The sequence below is a fragment of the Pinus tabuliformis genome, chromosome 6 (genome assembly GCF_031772625.1).
Source record: "Pinus tabuliformis cultivar Carrire ecotype Pingquan chromosome 6, CPIR1, whole genome shotgun sequence".
NCBI classification, from domain to species: domain Eukaryota; kingdom Viridiplantae; phylum Streptophyta; class Pinopsida; order Pinales; family Pinaceae; genus Pinus; species Pinus tabuliformis.
In genome coordinates, this window is record NC_142292.1 from 764,788,997 (window position 1) to 764,808,633 (window position 19,637).

Consider the following 19,637-nt stretch of genomic DNA (forward strand, 5'->3'; position numbering starts at 1 on the left):
ATGAAATCATGGTGGGGCTAATGGGGCTTGTAGACCTATGCGAAAAACTCATCATAGGTACCTATTGATGGAAACATAGGTGCTCATTCGAATGGCCCATAATAGGTAGGAACTATCAAACAAATTATTTCTTCATAATTGATGTAGATAGGTTAAGGCCACAACTTGATGGGTTTGACCCTAAGGCATAATATCTATAAGACAAAGGTTAATAGTGGAAAATGGAAGGTAAGAACCTATCATTATATGAAATAGAATAACTATGATGTCATAATATAGTGGAGGAGATGAATGCTGCAAGGCATGCCTATTACATTCAGATGCATGGAACATACCAATGGAAAAGAAAGAAAAAAGGTGTTCAACAAGTTGTGTACACTCACAAGCTCATCTCCTCTAGAGATAGGTTTCAAAAGGCTAATTAATTGATGTAAATGGTGAGTAAACTAATGTGAATACATTGCAAGCATAAGGAAGCAAACACCAATGAAGAATTCGTCATAAGTGTGCAAGCAATGATAAGAAATACCAATACAAATCAAACATGAAATCATGGTGGGGCTAATGGGGCTCGTAGACCTATGCGAAAAACTCATCATAGATACCTATTGATGGAAACATAGGTGCTCATTCGAATGGCCCATGATAGGTAGGAACTATCAAACAAATTATTTCTTCATAATTGATGTAGATAGGTTAAGGCCACAACTTGATGGGTTTGACCCTAAGGCATAATATCTATAAGACAAAGGTTAATAGTGGAAAATGGAAGGTAAGAACCTATCATTATATGCAAGATTCACAACATTTAACTCAAAGGTCACATAAACTCACATTGAAAAATGCCAAAGAATGGTACCTACACTCCTTTAAACTATCAACATACCTTGAATAAGGGTTAGAAATAAAGGTAAATTGCATGAAATCCAAAAATAGTGAGAAATTGGGGGAAATTGGCTTTTGTTTTGCAAAATACAACTAAAATGTTTTAAATAAATGAAAATCACTTAATTTGTACCATTTTACTTGTCAAATTCATCATCATCGGAAAAACCAATTTACACCAAAAACTTCAATTGAGGATTCTAAGAGATTCCTCTGTCAAAATTTCAAGCTATGTGGACTAGGTAAGCCCTCATCTCATGCTCTTCATTTTGATTCACTTCAATTTTAAGAACTTTGGATTTTTACTGGGTGCAAAATCTTTTTTGGTGTGCGTATGTGTGCTCATGGTTCTTGCAATGAATAGTCATGAGCAAATAGAAATACTTGTGGGTTGTTAGAGTAAGACTAATGGGTGACCACAACTATCCATACATGGTGTTGCAAGCACACACATATTTTTGACAAAAACAAACACCCAAAAATGGAATTGATTTCTATTTTCCTTATGGATCATGCAAAGCCTTATGTAATGATCGAGTGGAGAGAGTGAGCACACGAATAATAGAGAATGATTCTTTAGGTGATTGTGCCACACGAGGCACACTTCGTGATTATGACATTTTCAAGTTCTTCAAGAGACCCAACCTGTCGAGACAAACAATGCTATTGGAGAGACTTGCTAGGTATTGTGATCCTAATGAGTAGGCATTTTGGATTGGTGAGGAGACACTTCATTTGGATGTTGAGTACATCTATTTCCTTATAGGGCTATCCCAACAAGGGATACTAGTAGCCTTGAAAGGAGGTGGTAGAGGTGGGGTCATTACAAGTGTGAAAAATTGCATACACACCTACTATGCACTAGGGGCATGGGAGGTACCAATCAATCGTCAATTTAAGCTATATGTGATCTAAGACTCAAACCATTATGTTCATCATTTTATAGATAGTGGGATCCACGACACTACATCTACCTTTTGAGTATTGATGCAACATGACATAAAGTGACTAAGGCCTGTGATATTTGATTGGTGTTTAGGTCCGATAGCCTAAATGAATGACCCAATAATGATCAATATGTGAGACCAACTGAGTACTTGTAGGACAGGGCGATAGGGATTATTTGGTCATGAGAGCTTGTTGTTCTCATTCTTTATAGAGAGATTTCTAACCATGTGCTCATACAATTTTGTTCCTTTAAGTGGGTTGAGAGAGGCAAGATATAAAAAATTATGCGTTACCACTCACCACCCTCATGTTTTTAAGTATTGCCACACATGATTACATTATTTTAATCAAAGACATTGAGAATATTCTACATGATTTAAACATTGAGGAACGCCAACTCCAAGACACCCATATGTACAATGGTTACATTTATTATCGGTCACTTTCATTCTTTCAATTTAAAAATATTAATAAAATGGTAACATACAATTTTCTTCTTCACACGTTGAGAAACATTGAAAAGCCCCGATTCCAAAATGCTAATATGTACAATTGTTACATTTGTTATCCATCACTTTCATTCTTTCTATTTACAAATATTAATAAAATAATAACAATAAAATGGTAATCCTAATGTGTACCGTTGAGAACTTTGTTATCCATCGCTTTCATTCTTTTAATCTAAAAACATTAATAAAATAATAAGAATCATTTTTATTAATTTGAAAATGTTTAAATGAAAACTATAATGTAACCCAGATAAAGTTGATAGGGGGCACGGGTAGTGGGCGCGTGCTGCTTGGGTTGTCGGTGTTTGAAAATACACCGACAGAGTAGGCTTGTAGTGGGTTAAAAAACAGAGCCAACGCTCCCAGTTCGGGGAAAGAGTTTATTCGGTAGAAAATGACATTTATTTTGTGTTGTTAGACAGCTAAATACATGCATGTGTAGCTTTGCTGTCTTAAGCACGGTTTGTACAGGATACATGATTTATATGAGACAGCTAAATACATGCATGTGTAGCTTTGCTGTCTTAAGCACGGTTTGTACAGGATACATGATTTATATGACACAGGTGGCTAGATTAAAATCGGTAAGACGGTTAAAATCGGCGTGTCCAAGAAAAAGCATAACAGCCCGGATGGACCACTTTCTTTCCCAATATGGCTGAATGGTTAAAGCTCAAATTAGTAGGTTCGAAAAAGCATAACAGCCCGGATGGACCACTTTCTTTCCCAATATGGCTGAATGGTTAAAGCTCAAATTAGTAGGTTCGATTCCTGCTGATGCACTTGGAACGTTCAGTTCAATCGCTGCTCACGGAATTTATATAGCTCGCCCTTCTTGCTTGCTTTGTGGTGCCTACTAGTCGATCGGTCCTATCTCATCTGCTCTCATCCCCGCTGCTCAATTCAATCGATCTCAGGGTAGGGCCTTTTGTCTCTGGAAGGAGTACATAGACAGTGTATTGGGTATTTCTTTTTGCGTTGTGTTTTGGGATGAATGTTGAGTATGCCTGTTTTGTGATTTTGGTTGGTCATTGCAGGCTTTGTGAGAGTTTGGTTTCAGGTTGCAGAGGGGAAGAAAATTTTACAGCCTTATCAGCTGATAAATTGACTAAGAAAGGTAATAAGAGAGAATGATGAGAACCATAATATACATTTTGGGCTATTGGAAAATGTGCTGAGGTCTTTACTCGATCGATGGGATAGCCCACCGATTTTGCTCTTGCCTGGTGATATGCGCTATCATACAGAGCTTCGAGCCTATAATAAGCCGAGGATGATAGCGGTCGGGCAAAAGCACACCGCTTACTGTAGAGTCAAGATGGCAACCTCTCTCGGAAAGCCAAAAGTGCGATGCTGCACAGGGCGAATTTTCTCCATATGTACCTGGTCCTGTACACCTTGACCTCCGATTACGTGTCCCAAGTATAAAATTTCTTCAGGTATAGTCAGACTTTTTCCACTGTTTAAAATGCATGCAACATTATTGCAATTCCTGGAACAGTTGATTTCAAAATCATTGTAGTTGTCATAAAATGTGTGCTTATTCATTTGGTTCTCCTAACGATGTGATATATCCTCTTACAGTTTCAAGACTTTCTAATCTATTTCACAAATTAAGAGAATGTGGTCATATGTGTTTCAAGACTTTCTAATCTATTTCACAAATTAAGAGAATGTGGTCATATGTTTTGTGATGTCATTACAGGTTTTGTGAGAGTTTGGTTTCAGGTTGCAGAAGGGAAGAAGATTTTACAGTCTTATCATATCAGTTATTAAATTGACTAACAAAGGTAATAGGAGAGAATGATTAGAACCATAATATACATTTTGGGCTATTTGGAGATGTGCTGAGGTCTTTGCTCGATGGATGAGGTAGCCCACCGATTTTACTCTTGCCTGGTAATATGCGCTCACTGTTCTTTGATTGTATTGATTGATTCGCCCATCATGCAGCTCACTGTTCTTTGATTGTATTGATTGATTCGACCATCATGCAGAGCTTCGATCCTATAATTAGCCGAGGATGATAGCGGTCGGGCAAAAGCACACCGCTTACCGTAGAGTCAAGATCGCAACCTCTCTCGCAAAGCCAAAAATGCGATGCTGCACAGGGCGAATTTTCTCCATATGTACCTGGTCCTGTACACCTTGACTCCCCATTACGTGTCCCAAGTACAAAATTTCCTCAGGTATAGTCAGACTTTTTCCACTGTTTAAAATGCATGCAACATTATTGCAATTCCTGGAACAGTTGATTTCAAAATCATTGTGGTGGTCATAAAATGTGTGCTTATTCATTTGGTTCTCGTGACAATGTGATATATCCTCTCATAGTTTTCAAGACTTTCTAATCTATTTCACAATTTAAGAGAATGTGGTCATATAGTTGGACTTCTTATTAGTTGTCAATGAGACGTAGATAATATGTTGGTTGAAATTGATGGTTGGGTGCTTTTCGACTTGTTTTCCATGATCTCTAGACTGATTACCTTTAGCGGATTGTTGTTAAATAATCCTTGATGCAAATTCTCCCAATACTATTACGGCGGGGCAGAATTATAAGGCTTGCCTCGTTCACTGCCTTGCTCTACAATAGGAGATTCAAGATCAATTTACGTTTCCCCTCATAAAGTCTCAGGGATCATATTTTTTGACTTATTAGATCGATTTACATTTCTCCTTATAAACTCTCCCATATACTATTCCTTTACTTATAACAGAAATTGAGATTCCCCTAGCTTTGAGAGAATGCAAATTCCTCTCATAAAGGCTCCTAGTGTCCGTGATCCCATCAAGGCTCCGAGTATTCATGATCCCTTTCATGGGAGAATAACCACTGGGAAGGTCACTGTCCTAATCCTATTTCTTTACTTATAACAGAAATTGAGATTCCCCTAGCTCCGAGAGAATGTAAATTCATTTCTTACAAGCTCAAGTGTTCGTGATCCCCTCCATTGGAGAATAACTCGTGGCAATCCAATGGTGGCTTGTAAGGTAAGGTGATTGAAATGTTATTCCTTTAAATGTCCTTTTTTCTTGTCTCCCCATAAAATAAGAAAATCTCTTTAATCATTTCCTGATCCCCTAATTTATATTAGAATAAATAATAAAATACCTTAACAAGGCCACAACTCTTCCTCTTGGCTGGGAGCTTTTCTCCTTGGGATCTTCTATGAACTTGAATGGTGTGTTGGCTGCCTCCTCCTTGGGATCTTCTATGAACTTGAATGGTGTGTTGGCTGCCTCCTTGACATAACTGCTTTCTTGGAATCGTGGATCTCATATGTATTAGTGCAAAGATAGGTCAAGGGTTGTTAAAACAACATTATCAAACTAGGGCACTTCCCCAAAAAGGCAACCTGATAACAAACTCTTAAGACATAGCTCAGGTGCATGAAATCAGGTGAGGTGCCCTTGTAATGTGTGGTAACAACAATAGCTACTTTCTAATTGCTCTGACAGAGTTAGTAGGCGCTTCTTCTATGTTGTGCGCTTCAATGGTCATTGGAGAGTGGGTTGGCTGGTCGCTCCACAAAATAACACACTCCCTTAATAATGGATCTGACTTTAAAGATGTGCAATGTAACAACCCCACAACCATACTCATAAAGGTGTGTTTCTCTTTTAAGGTGGTTTGACCATGTCAAGCGTATCTTTGGGCAATGTTTGCCCCCTTCTCTAAGAGTGTCACCATCCTTATCCATAAAAAAACTTCATGAAAGCGGTAAGTTGGGTTATCTTTAACTGTGTCAAGGGGTTCAAAGTAATGGGGCACCCTAAGAGAAAATGACTTGGCTTCTTTTTAAACCACCTTTTACCAACAATCGTAAAAAATTAGCATTAGAATGATCGGGTCCACTTGTGCCAACTGTCCTCAACAACCTTGAGTGATTTTGAAATCATCCCTTAAACATCTTCATTTATCCTTTATCATGCTGGGCGTTTATACATGTTCAAGTTCCTATATCATCTTTTTTGGAGCGCTCTTTTAGACTTGGCTTTAGTTTCTCCATCTACCAAGCATTTCAATCCTGTTGGAGATACCCCTCTATCATATCTACAAAGCTTGTCTGGTGCATGCTGCGTTTTGAGAGTTTTATTGCTATGTGAGTGCATTTTTGGATTGTATATTAGCACCATAGCTTCTAGAGAATGCTCCCATTGTTGGGAATCGGAAACCAATCAGTGTAATCTGAGACCTTTCCATTATAATCAGAGATCAGGGAAAGCATATCTCTCTCAAAGGCTGCACCCCCATGTCAAAAACATTCTTTCCAGAAATAAGAAGAGCTCACTCTTTCAAATAATTACAATCTATTGCTTCCTTTAAGCTTGGAATATGTCTCCTCACTGAATTTTTGAATCAGTGTAATCTGAGACCTTTCCATTATAATCAGAGATCAGGGAAAGCATATCTCTCTCAAAGGCTGCACCTCCATGTCAAAAACATTCTTTCCAGAAATAAGAAGAGCTCACTCTTTCAAATAATTACAATCTATTACTTCCTTTAAGCTTGGAATATGTCTCCTCACTGAATTTTTGACCGTTAAAAACTTCCATGTCATGCTATACATGATACTCTCAAAGAACCATTTGTTTCCAATGTATCCCTTCCTTATCAAATCTAGAAATATACACTTTCGAAGTGTATGCATTAATTTAAGCCAAACACTATCTTCTTAAAGGAGTTATCCTTTTCCATGGCTTTGTTTGGGCTAAACTTGTTGACTGCTGAAATCCCTATATTTTTCCTTGTAGCTGAAACCTTCTCAAATATGAACTGGTCTTGACCACGGTTCCCAAAAACAAAGTTTACTGCTATTGGTAATTCTGTCTCAACTCTATTGAGGAATTTATCTTATTGCTGCTGCAAGTACATCATGAAATAGGGTCAAACATAGTTTCCAAACTTTCTTTTTTCACATGATGCCTCATCAAGTCCAATAATAACTAAACAGGGGACACCCTTTCTACTGCTCAACAAGACTGAATATAAGTTTTTGGTGTGTGTCACCACCATTTTCTAGGAACATGATTCTACTTGAGCAAGGTGAGATTAGCAATATCAACAATAAAGGAAGTGGTTAGCATGCCAAGTGAAAATAATGCCTTAGTGCTGGGGATATACTTCATTCTGATCTGATTTAAGCAACACATGCATTGATTTTGTTTCCTGAAAACAAAGCCATTCATTACTGATGCAAACAAAAATTGAGTGCTCTACTTATTTGGATAATCAACTAATACTTTTTGCCTTACCAATGTATTCACTAGACCACACATAGACTTGGTCAATTGATCCATTTCCTCGTACTTCACATATCTCTGTGGAGGTCAAATTAACCCTTGAAACTATATAGTGTTGATTTGACCTAAAAAATAGAAAACTAAAGCACATTACCTATGGTTGTGGGTTCTCCTACATCTATTGTTCATGAGAATGGCATGTTGTGCATCTCATCAATCATCTTTGCTTAGTTGCAAGAGCTTTCTCACACTGACCTTTTAATGATGACAATTCTTTGCCCTTCTATTGTTGAGCAAGAAATCCTTCCTTCTTTGAATGAATCTTTTGAAATTTCTCTCAATAGGAATGACCAATTAGATCTGTAATACTACCTCCTAGGTTGAAATAAAAGCCATCCATAGAGATGAAACACCAAGATCAGAGGAATACACGTCTTCATCATTGTACTGCTGGCAGGAATGTCCAAATTGCACATGCAATTTTAGGGGTAAGTAGGTGTTAATTTTAGGTATGTTCTATGCTTAGAGCAATTTATTTCAATTTTCTCAGTTAGCTCAATATCTTTTCCAGATTAGCAATCACATTAGCATTAAAGTAAACCGCAGATAGAACATAAACATAAATCGCAGAAGACAAGCCAAGAGAAGAGGACACGATGTGGAGCTAGCCAGGTACAAACCCCAATGGGGGGAAACCCTTGATCAATTCTTCTTATATGTTCTTCAATAGTTCAACAGAGAGAAAGAGATAGTATGCTTACAACAGAAGTCAACATTTTGACTTATCTAGATAAGAGCATAGATCATCTCTAAGAAGATGATACATGAGATCAGTTGAAGACATGCTCCTTTAACTGATTCTCCAAGGTGACTCCTTCACCTATTGTTGTGCTGCATTTCGTCATCATGCTGCACCTCATCGCGCTGCACCATGCTGCACCCATCATCACTATGCTGCATCTCATCACGCTTCATCAATCATCACTGTATTGCATTATGTGCCATTGCTGCACCATGTTGCCATACTGACCTGTGTGTTGGCTGCATCTTGCTTGCTTGTTGTCCCTAGCATGCTTGTTGTCTTTAGCATGCTTGCTTTTGCATGCTATCTGTCCCTTGCATGCTGCTCTCCTTCGGAGACAGATGCTCTGGCTATTCTGGCAGTTTCCCGCAGTTCTAGCAGTTCCAGTTGTTCCCAGTAGTTCCCGGCTTCTGCCCTCTGGATTAGAGCAGCGTTATCCCTTAGGATCTCTCCTCCTACTAAAACCCAAAGACAAGTAGAGAGGAAGAGATCCCAAGTGTGTTGAAATGACTTGAAGACCACCTCTATTTATACTAAAACGTTGAGCACAAGTGGGGTTTATTTGGTTGCTGGCTGACCTTGACGAATTGTCCCATAACACAAATAAATTCATATCTCCATGAATACTTATCGGAATCGGATGATCTTTAGATCAATCCTACACCTCTCGATGAGAGAGATCCAAGAAAAATATCAGCTTCCATTAATAAGATGGCCAACATGGAGTTTGGCCCTAGTTGCCAATTTTAACAGTAGGCAAGCCTAAAATAATACTGAGGTTATGCATCCAATGCTTCTGAGAATACTAGGTCTAAAAATAAGGAAGGAATGTGGTTCAGGGATGTTTTGTATGAGCTTGGACTTGTTGAAAGGAAGCCTACAAAAATCAGTTGTGATCTAGCAAAGAATCATTTTTTTCCCTCTAAAGCTAGATGTTGACTAAATCAAAGATATTGTGTTTGATGGCATTGTTGAGTTGGAGTTTTATATATGTGAATAAAATCTAGTATACATTTTCACCCAAATGTTTTACAAAGACAGTTTGTGAAGTTCAGATCTATGCTTGGGATGAAGGAAGTTTACATAAAGTGAGGATTTGATGTGATGTTATGTCACCTTCTTCATCTTATTCTTGATATATATATATATATATATATATATTTTGCAAGGTGCTCCTAGTCAATATTGACGAGGGGATATTAGGATGTGTTATATTGCCTAATGGCAATTTATGTGGTGTAATTTTGGATCTGAGCTTTAATGGCACCTTTTGGGACTTGTTTTAAGTAACTATTACCCCCATGGTGGTTGTATGTTAAGGAGTTAGATATGTTTTTTTTCTCGGTAAAGTCTAAATCTATTAATAAAAATATAGTACAGACAGGAGAGGCAAAAGACCGTCAGACCGGAAATGATGGAATCATCAACCTCGGTCCCGGAAGAGAGATACAATCACAGAGCTACAGAAAAAACAAAAGACCGACAGACCGGAAATGATGGATACATCAACCTCGGTCTCGGAGGGAGGATGCAAACACAGCTACATCAGAAGATTCGAGAGCAAATACTAACAATCAGGCTATTATCCCAGCGGGACAGTGATTACACCACAATGTTTTTTCCCCTTCTTTTTGTTAACTTTTGTCCAGCCTTCATGGGGATGATGGGCAAGAACAACTTGAAGACTGGCGTTCTCCATCATCGGGGACTCCTTCTCTGAATCAGAGGAAGAAGTCTCATGGGGACGCTTCTGGGAGTTTGCTGGGACATGGGTGTGCCCCATATTGTCCGAGGGCGGTTCCATCTGCTGCATCGTCAGATCTGGTTCTGATTCTCTTTCCTCCTTTTCCTTACTTGGGGGACTGGAGTTTCCAGCTGGCGGCGTTGGACATGGAGCCCAACTCTTGGGCTTAGAGCGTGCGAAGAGGCCCTTTTTCGTTCTTGCTGATAGCGATGGGCAGGAGTTATGCAGGTGCCCTGTTAGGTGACAATGGCGGCATCTGAAGGCAGTGTTTTCGTATTCTAGAAACTGGGTCCAGATGAGGTCCCTGATCTTGAGATTGATGTACTCTGGCAATCCCTTGCTTAAGTCCAGCTCCACACAAACTCTGGCGTATGTATAGAGACCCTGCCGTTCTCTCTTGTAATCTCCCGTTAGAAAGCTACCCAAGGCATTGCCTATTTGCCTGTATACTTCTGTACGCCACAGGTGAACAGGGAGATTTGGAAGTCTGATCCATACCAGGGCTTTGGTGATGACTGCTGAAGCTGGGTCAAAATCTGGAAACCATGGAGTTAGGAAGAGGCCAGCTGAACCCATGAACCAAGGGCCTTCGTCTAGGGCGTTGTAGCAATGCTCGAGTTCATCGAACAACACTATAAAATAACCCTTTGCACAGAAATAAACCTTGTAACGGTCAGTCCAGTTGTCTTTGATCCAGTCATGAAGATCCTGTGAGCGTGGCCAGAGCCCATTGAATCTGCAAATGATGGCCCTTTCAGCAAATTTCTGGGTGTCGTCTTCAAGATCAGGGTAGGAGATCTCAACTGAGGGGACCTCCTCCAATTTGTCAACCAAAAAAGGCTTGGGTGAAGTCTGCATTGGTGGATCTGTCTTTTCAGTCTGTTTGGCATGGACTGCATCTTTATACGAAAAAGCCTTAGCTGAGGAAGGTTCTCCTCCAACACCTCCTCTTAGACGAAGGGTTAGGATAATAGATGCATCTTTCTCAATGCCATAAAAAGAAATAGGGAAGAGATCCTCAAGATGTTTACCTTCGTAGAGAAGCCTTTGAGCTGCAAGGGGGATCCCCAGTTTGCTGTTCAGTGCATGCTTGAGATTCCACACTAGATCCGTCTGGCAAACCCATTGAAGCATAGTTTTGCCTGAAAGGAGCCTGATTTGTATCTGGAATGATGAGGAAGATTCTGAAAGCCTTTTTCCCCAACCGTTCTGTGGAGAGGGTAGGTAAATGCTTTGATTGATTTTCGATTCCCGTATTTGTCTAATGAGCAGGGGCTGCGTGCTTCTGTTTGGAACCGTCCCTTCCATTCTGGAGGCCTGGGACAGAGGAGAAGCTACGGGATCTGCATGATCTTTCTTGTCCACCTCTCCGTCAGTCAGAAGGGGGCTGCAATGGCACGCAAAGGAAGCAGGGGGCCAGGCTTTCCTTGAGTTCTCGGCTAAGGGATTTGCAATCCCTTTTAGGACTACGGCACCAGTGATCATGGCTTGGAAATCGTGTGTACCTGCCTTAGAGGGAAAACCTCTTGGTCTTTGCCCAGATCTCTCCGTCCCCATCGCAGCCAGAACAGTCTGTGATCCAACGGCGTCATGGGGCGTGAAGGCAATCGTGCAGGGATTCGAGCTGATGTTCTTGGCGAGGTCCTGATGCGTATCTACAGCTGAGAGACAACCCCTCAATCTCTGCCCTGATCTCTCGAACCTCTTCTCACGCAGAGCAAGCCGAGAGCCGACGGCGGCCGAGGGCAAGGAGGCGGTGAAGCTAGGGTTCGCCATTCGTCCAGTTGAATTCTCAATTTCTTTTCTCTTCTATGAGGAGTTAGATATGTTGGTCCAAGATATTTTATTATATTTCTAGGTGGGCCCATTAGTTTTATTGATATTTAGTGGATGCTTCTAGGAGGCTAGAAGGCTAGTTAGGCATAAAATTGAAATGAATGGCTCATATTTTGGATATATAGAGTGAGTGCACTTGGAGGTTATGACGTACCAACACAGTGTTGGAGTTTGATTCTAAATCTTGGAGCATAGGTTGCATTGTGAATCTCTTGTGTGTCAATTTTGCTTTGTAGCTTATAAGGTAAGGGGATTGAATTGTTATTCCCGATAAGGTTATGAATTGAACTTTTGTGTTAAAGCTAAGGTGGATGACATCACAATGGTGGAACGCCTCATGAGTTGTTGTGTGAAAGCTAAGGTAGATAATCATGAGCCAAGCATGAATAATGATTTCCATTTCAATTACCCTCATAAAGGCTATGACAAAAAGTAAATTCCCCTCATAAAGGATTCAATACTATTTCTTAGCAATTGCAATTACCCTAATAAAGGATCCTAGATACTATGAACATTGTGTCAAAATGAATACACTATCACTAACCAAATGCCTATAGAATACTCCAATCAAATTTTGAAATTAATTTAGTAGCATTTACTATAAAGGGACTGTTGTAGCAACTACAATAACGCCAAATTTTTGACATTTCTAAAATTTGGAGTTCCTCCTTACTTTTATTTTAAAGAAATGAGCACCCTTGTTTCTCTAAGTCAACAAAGTCAGATAGCTGCACTGGCACATTTTGTATAAAGAGCTCAGTGCCCCTCACCTCCTTAGCATGGTGCAACTCTTACTAATGGCCTAGTGCAATTTATTGTCTTAGCGTTGTACAATGCTACTCGACAGCGCATCACAATGCTATTCCTTAGCGCGGTGCATTGCAAAGCAATTCTTTAGTGCACCGTCTTAAACCTTAGCGCACCTCCCTTACCTAATCAATCATGGAGTCAGGGGAAATATATTTGTTAAGGAGGATCTCCCATCACAAACTGGACTTGAAAATGAAATTTCAAAGAGATTGAGCTACAAGTGACTGTCCAAAAAGATGGGCATTTTTTAGGCCCCACCCTCCCCATTCTTTTGGAAGGCCAATCCTTTTCCAGTTGGCCAAATGCAACCTTCTATACTCTCCACTATTTCTCCAAATATAATTAAAACATAAATTATCTTTTCTAAGATACCTTTTGGTATGTACACTAGGAGGTGCTAATAATTTGGTAGAGATCCTAGAAATGATTTGACCAATACCAACCTACCTAGTCTGGACAACCACCTATTGCACCGAAAATGAATCCTTTTACCAACTTGACCAACCAACTAGTGCTAATTAGCTTTCTTTTAGTTATTTGGTTGGATATTAAACCTAAGGTATCTTATGCCTTTGGGATTTCCTCGAGCATAGGGTAGTACAACCTCCAGCTAAGCCAAAAGATTGTCATCTGGAGAAAAAACATAAGAGATTGACTTATGTCTGTTCATCTCCATGCTAGTCTCAAACAATATAGGTTTAAATTATCCATCACTTTGACTTTCCGAAGGATTTCTAGAACAAAAAAGTAGAATATCATGGACAAATAATATATGTGTTCTTAAAAGATGTCTGCCAACTGGTACACCCCTCACCATCTTTCTAGCCTTTGCATTTAGTAAGCATCTGCTCAACCCCTCGGAAAATAGTAGAAATAAGTATGGGGACTGTTACTGCTCAAACTAGCAGGGGTCCTAGGAGGGGATCCTATAGAGCAACTACTAGGTCAAGGGAAACAATGGAGCAATAGCCCAATGTCACCTCAGCTAAGGCTCCCTGCTCTTTACAGACTTTCACTGATGGGAGGAGACCCAGTATAAGAGGAATCACAATGATGAATGGATCAATGATTGGATAAGGAGTGATCCTAAAGCCTATTCACAAAAGAGACTCAATTAAATAACTTGCTTGAGAAGCAAGGTGATGGGCTCTCTAAGAAGGGCTATGAGGATACCTTGGCATAGGGTTGGAGGATATGCCTTCACAAGGGGCTTCCTGGACTGAAGGATCCTTATGGAGAAATGGATTCTATGTAGTCCTTGTGGAATTTGAGTTATAAAGTTGCGGGACCATAGGGAACCAATGTGGGCCCAAACTAGGTCAAGGGTATGGAGTTGATCGACCAAAGAGGGGCTTGACCTAATTAGGGAGGAGAAGAGGATCAAAGGACAAATTTTCTTTGAGATTTGAATTCAATGATCCTAATGAGGACACTAGCCAAGGGAAAACTAGGGCAAGAAATGGTCCTCGAGCTAGGGCTTGCTATATCTCGAGATCCCACCATTGGATTTGCTTCAAATTTGGAGGGCCTATAGAATAAATCTCAATGCAATTTTGGACCAAAAATCGAAGTGTTTGGATGGCTAGATTGTGAGATAATTGATGCCCTAGGTGACCTATGTAAGCTAGGCCTAGAAAAAGAGGGAGGTGAAAAAAATAAGCGTTGAAAATGATCACCAATGGATGATTAGTGCCTTGTCCTTTGGGAGAGATGGAGTCAAGGAGAATTTATGGTTTGGGAAGAATTCACCTAATCAAGGAGGCCTTCAACAACTTCGCATGGCATTTAGAGCATGAGAATAGTTGCTGCAAGGACTTTATACTTAGGTTTGCAATAAATGATGACTCATCGAGATGTATTTAACATAAATTATCTCTAGGAACATTCACCCATTCATACATGTCCCATGACATGATGCAACACTATAATAGTATAAAGAACAAAAATTCCCACAATTTCATATAGAGCAGCAGTAAATTTCAGACTTGTGTAGAGAAAATCCCAACAACATTCATGTGACAAAAGTAAATGACAAGAATAAGCATTAAAAGAGTGCTTACATGTATAAAAGAGTATATCCAATCACCAAATTATTCCAATAATGAAGCTCCAAGAAAAGAGAGAGATATCCAAACATCAAAATTCATCCATTACATCCAAAATCCTTCTCCAAAAGGAATAGCGAAAATCACAAGAGACAAGAACCCAATCCAAGTGATGATGATCAAAATGATTCATCTCACTTCTATTTATATACTCTAATGAATTCAATTTAGCTAAATTGGCCTAATTTAGCCCCTAAAATAAAATAATGTGCATAATAACAATACTTTTGGTGACAAGCCCACCAAATAGCTCAATAATGTAAATATAAGCCTCTCAAGAGGGTCGAATGATAAAAAAAATTGAGTCGTTAGGCTTTTGAGGAGGCCGAATGAAGTCCAAGGGGTGCCATGATGTAGAAATGGACTCCAAACATAGTGGACAAGGGGTTGGCCCCTTGTTTTCCAAGCAAGAACTTGTGGTGCTCCCAAGTGGGTGTGGGGGCACAAGGACATCCTCATGGGTCTCCAAGTGGATTGAAAATGCCTATAGACCATCTGTAAGGGCTAGGATGGTGATGTAAGCCCTCCCTCTGTAGTGGGAGACATCCTCTAGACCCTGGAACATCTGCCAAGTGTATGGTGCAAGTGTGGAGCCGACTGGGCATGGTGAACCAGGTGCATCATCCTCATCCAAAAGGTGGAACACGAGCAATCAATGATTAGTGCTGGGGATCCATGAAGTAATATTTGCTATGGTGGAGGCCCATGGCTCTCAACGCTCACCCTACAAGTGCCAATGTGGGCCTCTGGAGGGCTAGGACCCTGTATAGGGAGACCAAGCCCCAAATGAAGACCCACCTACAATCCTGCATAAGATCCAATGCATCCCCTTGCCCTCTAATACAACAAGTCATTAGAATAATCAAGTAATAAAGCTTACAAGTCATGGGATCAATGGGGCACTTCATGGTGGCATGCCCTTCCATAGTGGGCTCTGGCATATACAAGTGTCTGCAAGCTCAATAGGGGGTTAACCAAGGATCCTATTAGGTGGTTTCAACCTCTAGAGGGGTGACATATCCATGGTACTTCCCTCAAGTGGTAGGTGGCAAATGATATAATAATGGAATAGAGTGGGGATCAGGGGAATCATCTAGACTGCATGTCAAGGTCCAAGGGTAGCTATAATAAGGGAAGCCCACACTTGGGTATATGAGTGTAGGAGGGAGCAAATCATGGTACATGTGTTACCCCAACCTTTGTTTTTCCACCCTTCTTCATATGCATTTTGCCTTTGATCGATTTTTCTTCATAACTGCTCGGGGCTCCAGGGGATGGAGAGCATGATGTGTAATATGTAGTAGTGGATACCCCCTTGAGGTGGGGCAGTTCATTGCCCACTAGGGGTTGACAATCATGGGTTCCTTAATGATGAAGGGGGCTCATCTAGGGCCCATAGGAACTAGGGTGAGGCCATGGATAAGGGGTATAACTCATGTTTGGCTTTTGCCCACGTGCTAAATTTGTGTCGCGACCATCTTTTGCATTTTGTAGTACATTTCTTGTTGAGAGCGACCAAATTATGCTTTTTATTTTATTTTTAGCTGCATCAACCTCTAAGGCATCGTTCTAGGCTCGACCCAAGGTGTGGACAAGGGGAGGGGGAGGCTAACCCTATGTGGACCTAGCAGACACATGTGGACCCAGATGGGAAAAGAGATGAATGGGGCTAAAATGACTGGAAGGGGAGTAATGCAGGTGGTGTCGGGAAGCGGGACCACGCAACCAAAATCAGGATTTCTCATGTAGTGCTAGCCCTAAAGCTAATGGCCAGTAAAGGAGATCCCATGGGACTAGGATACAAGGGTAACCACAAAATCGCGCAATGGAGGCAAGAATACAGACCTAACCCACTATTTCCGCTGAATCCCTCCACCAATTCATGCCTGAAAGTGCCCATGACAAGTAAGGAAAATTACTCAACTATACCAATAAAAAGCCATACCTTTGGGGTCGGGAGACCCACCTTCAAACATACATTCATAACAGAGGGGCGAGGGACCACATGGCTGGCTCAGGCGGCAGAGAAAATGGCACATCGAGCTATCTGGGGGCTGTAAGGGGCTGTCGGTTGAGGACCATCCAGGGGAAATTTTTTCTCCCATGCATACTACCCACAAGTGGTGGGTAACAGGGACAAAGGATAAAAGAGGCTCCTCACTTCCTTTGAGAGACCTAGGAAAGGTTTGTGTTAGGCCTAGGGTTTTATGGATAATCGTGGGAAGAAATAATTCCAAAGTACTCACTATGTCAAGGCAAGGGAGGAGAAAGGGTTTCTTATGATTTGTTCCAACGAATACTATGCTCATACAACACTCAAGAAAGTCCCTTAGTCTAGGAGAAACAAGCAAGGGTTTCCCTTCTAGGGCATACCTAGGGCACAATATTTTATGGATGAGGAACTGTGAAAATTTTACCAAGCTTGGAGTTTCTGTAGGCAAGACCCTAAGGAAGAGTCTTGACCTCACAGAATCTAAAATTTCCCTCTATAAAGGAATTTACTCGATGCCCTAGCCTAGCCGTCCTAGAAAAAGGAGATGAAAATCAAAGGAGGAGAAAATATGGAGAAGAGAGGAGTTGATCATAGAGTTTCTTGGACTAGTGCCTAGTCCTTTGGCGTATGGAGTCCTAATGCTTTTAAATTGGTCAAAATCGTCCTTAAGGAGGCTAAAGATTGGTGCTCTAGCAATCGACCCTTAACATTTATCCACCCAAGATTTATGGAGTTTTATGGAAGAAAGACAAAACTTCATCCTCTAGGAACATTCATCATTTTCCATACAATGGGTAACATATGCAATTAACAACCAAATAGCTTTCCAAAAATGATTTTCAATAATTAGGGCACAATAACATTAACCTTGCTGCACCAATTCCATACATTAGACATTATTTCAAGAAAATATTCAATAAGAAGAACTTACAAGATGACAATATGATATATCCATTCGCAAAGCATGATATGGTTCCAAAGCAGATCGAAAATTTCAGCTCCAAATGTCAAAATGCATCAAAGAATCTCCAATAACTTTCAAAGAAAAAGTACGAGTTATTTTACAAGACAAGAATCCAAGTGATGATAATGATCTCTCACAAATGAGAGTGGGTTCTATTTATATGAACCTCACTAAGTCGAATTAGCCTAACTAGCCCCCAAAAGATTAAAATAATGGGCAAGAAGCAAGCCTTGGTCACAAGCCGGCCAAGTAGCTTTCACAAATTATATATTAGCCATCCAAATGCTAGCCGAATTGATGATGTCATGTTGATGTAGGGCCGCTGGAGGGCCATGTGGAGTCCTCTTTGTGTCAAAGTGTGAGAGAGGGCTCTATAAATATTGAACAAGGGGATGGCTCCTTGGTCTCCATGCAAGACATCATGTGGGGCCCCAAATTGGTTTTGGGGCACAAGAACTGGTCTCATGGGTCTCTTGATGATAGAAAAGCCTATGCTGCTCCAACGATGAGGGCTTTGACGATGGTGCTTTCCCTCCCATGTCTCAAGGGTGAGACAAACCTCCGCTGGGCCTTAAATCAATTGCCATAATATGCTAAGTCGGCCAGGGCACATTGGTGCAAGTGCATCATCTTGTGAAAAATGTGGGGTAATGAAGAGACTGCTTAGGGTGCAATGAAGGTGCCCACGACATGAAATAATGCTTTAACACATGATGGCAACGCTTCCCCTTGGGGATGTCAATATGATCCTCTGGTGGGATTGGGCCCCAATTATAGCCCAACCCATGATGAAACCACTTGTCAATTACATATAAGATCCAATGCGCTTCCTCACCATTAGGTTCAATAATTCATTAGTCCATCTAAGTGAACCAAGCTTTTTAATCAATGGCACATTGAGATTTCATAGTGGGCCTCCCTTCCAAATTTGGGGCTTTAAGCTTGTAGTAGTCTTATCTCCCTAGGTAGGAGTGGCTAATAAACAACCCTATTAGGTGTTCCTAGCCCCTAAGGAGAAAGACATGTCCTTTGTACATCCTTCAATTGATAGGCGCCATGTGAATGATGATGAATGGATGGGGACACAGGGGTCTGAAGGCCAAATGGCATGGGTTCAAGGATGATAATGATGAGTTCATTAACCTTTTGCCTTTTCTTGATTTTTCTTTGTATTACTGCTCGAGATGGGAGCATGCTGTGTATGATGTAAGCAGTTATTACCCCCTTAAGGTGGGGTAGTTCATCGCCCACTAGGGGTTGGGGCATGCATGTGTTTCTTAATGACGTGGGGGTACTCATGGGGCCCTAGGAACCAGGGTGATGGCCATAATGATAAGCGGTAGAGCTCATGTTTGGCTTTTGCCCATTATTTTAATGTTCCGACCATCTTTTGCATTTTATAATATTCTTTTCTTTTGTTTCTTACTTATGGCCATGATATGCTTTTAATGTTCTTTTAGCTGCATCAACCTCTAGGGCAACATTTTCAGACCCGATCCAAACCTATGGATAAGGGGAGGGGGCTGTACCGATGCCTTGTGGACCCAAAGAGGGAAGATGATGAAATAGGGCTTGTAATGTGCAAAGGGGAGTGAAAATTATGGAATGGGAAAACGAGACCGTGCTACCAAAATCAGGGTTTCCCAAATAGAGCCCTTCCTAAAGCTATAGGCCAATAAGGGAGATCCCACAGGACTAGGATTGAGGATTAACCCCCCATTTAAGGTGATGGAACAAAACTGTGGTCAAAACCCTTTCTTCTTCCAAGTTACCCAATAATCCATGCCTAAGATG

General features: G+C 40.7%; 1 long non-coding RNA gene across 3 annotated transcripts in view; it reads left to right on the top strand.

The window, feature by feature from the left end:
- Positions 1-3,013: 3,013 nt before the first annotated feature.
- LOC149260960 (uncharacterized) overlaps positions 3,014-19,637 on the top strand; it is a 35,948-nt gene continuing 19,324 nt past the window's right edge. For 2 of the 3 annotated variants that reach the window (XR_016248366.1, XR_016248368.1), the window contains exons 1-4: positions 3,014-3,260; positions 3,380-3,781; positions 4,048-4,241; positions 4,340-4,531. This is a non-coding gene — a long non-coding RNA (uncharacterized LOC149260960). The remainder of the gene's footprint in view (positions 3,261-3,379; positions 3,782-4,047; positions 4,242-4,339; positions 4,532-19,637) is intronic. The other variant, XR_016248367.1, reaches the window with a different exon arrangement.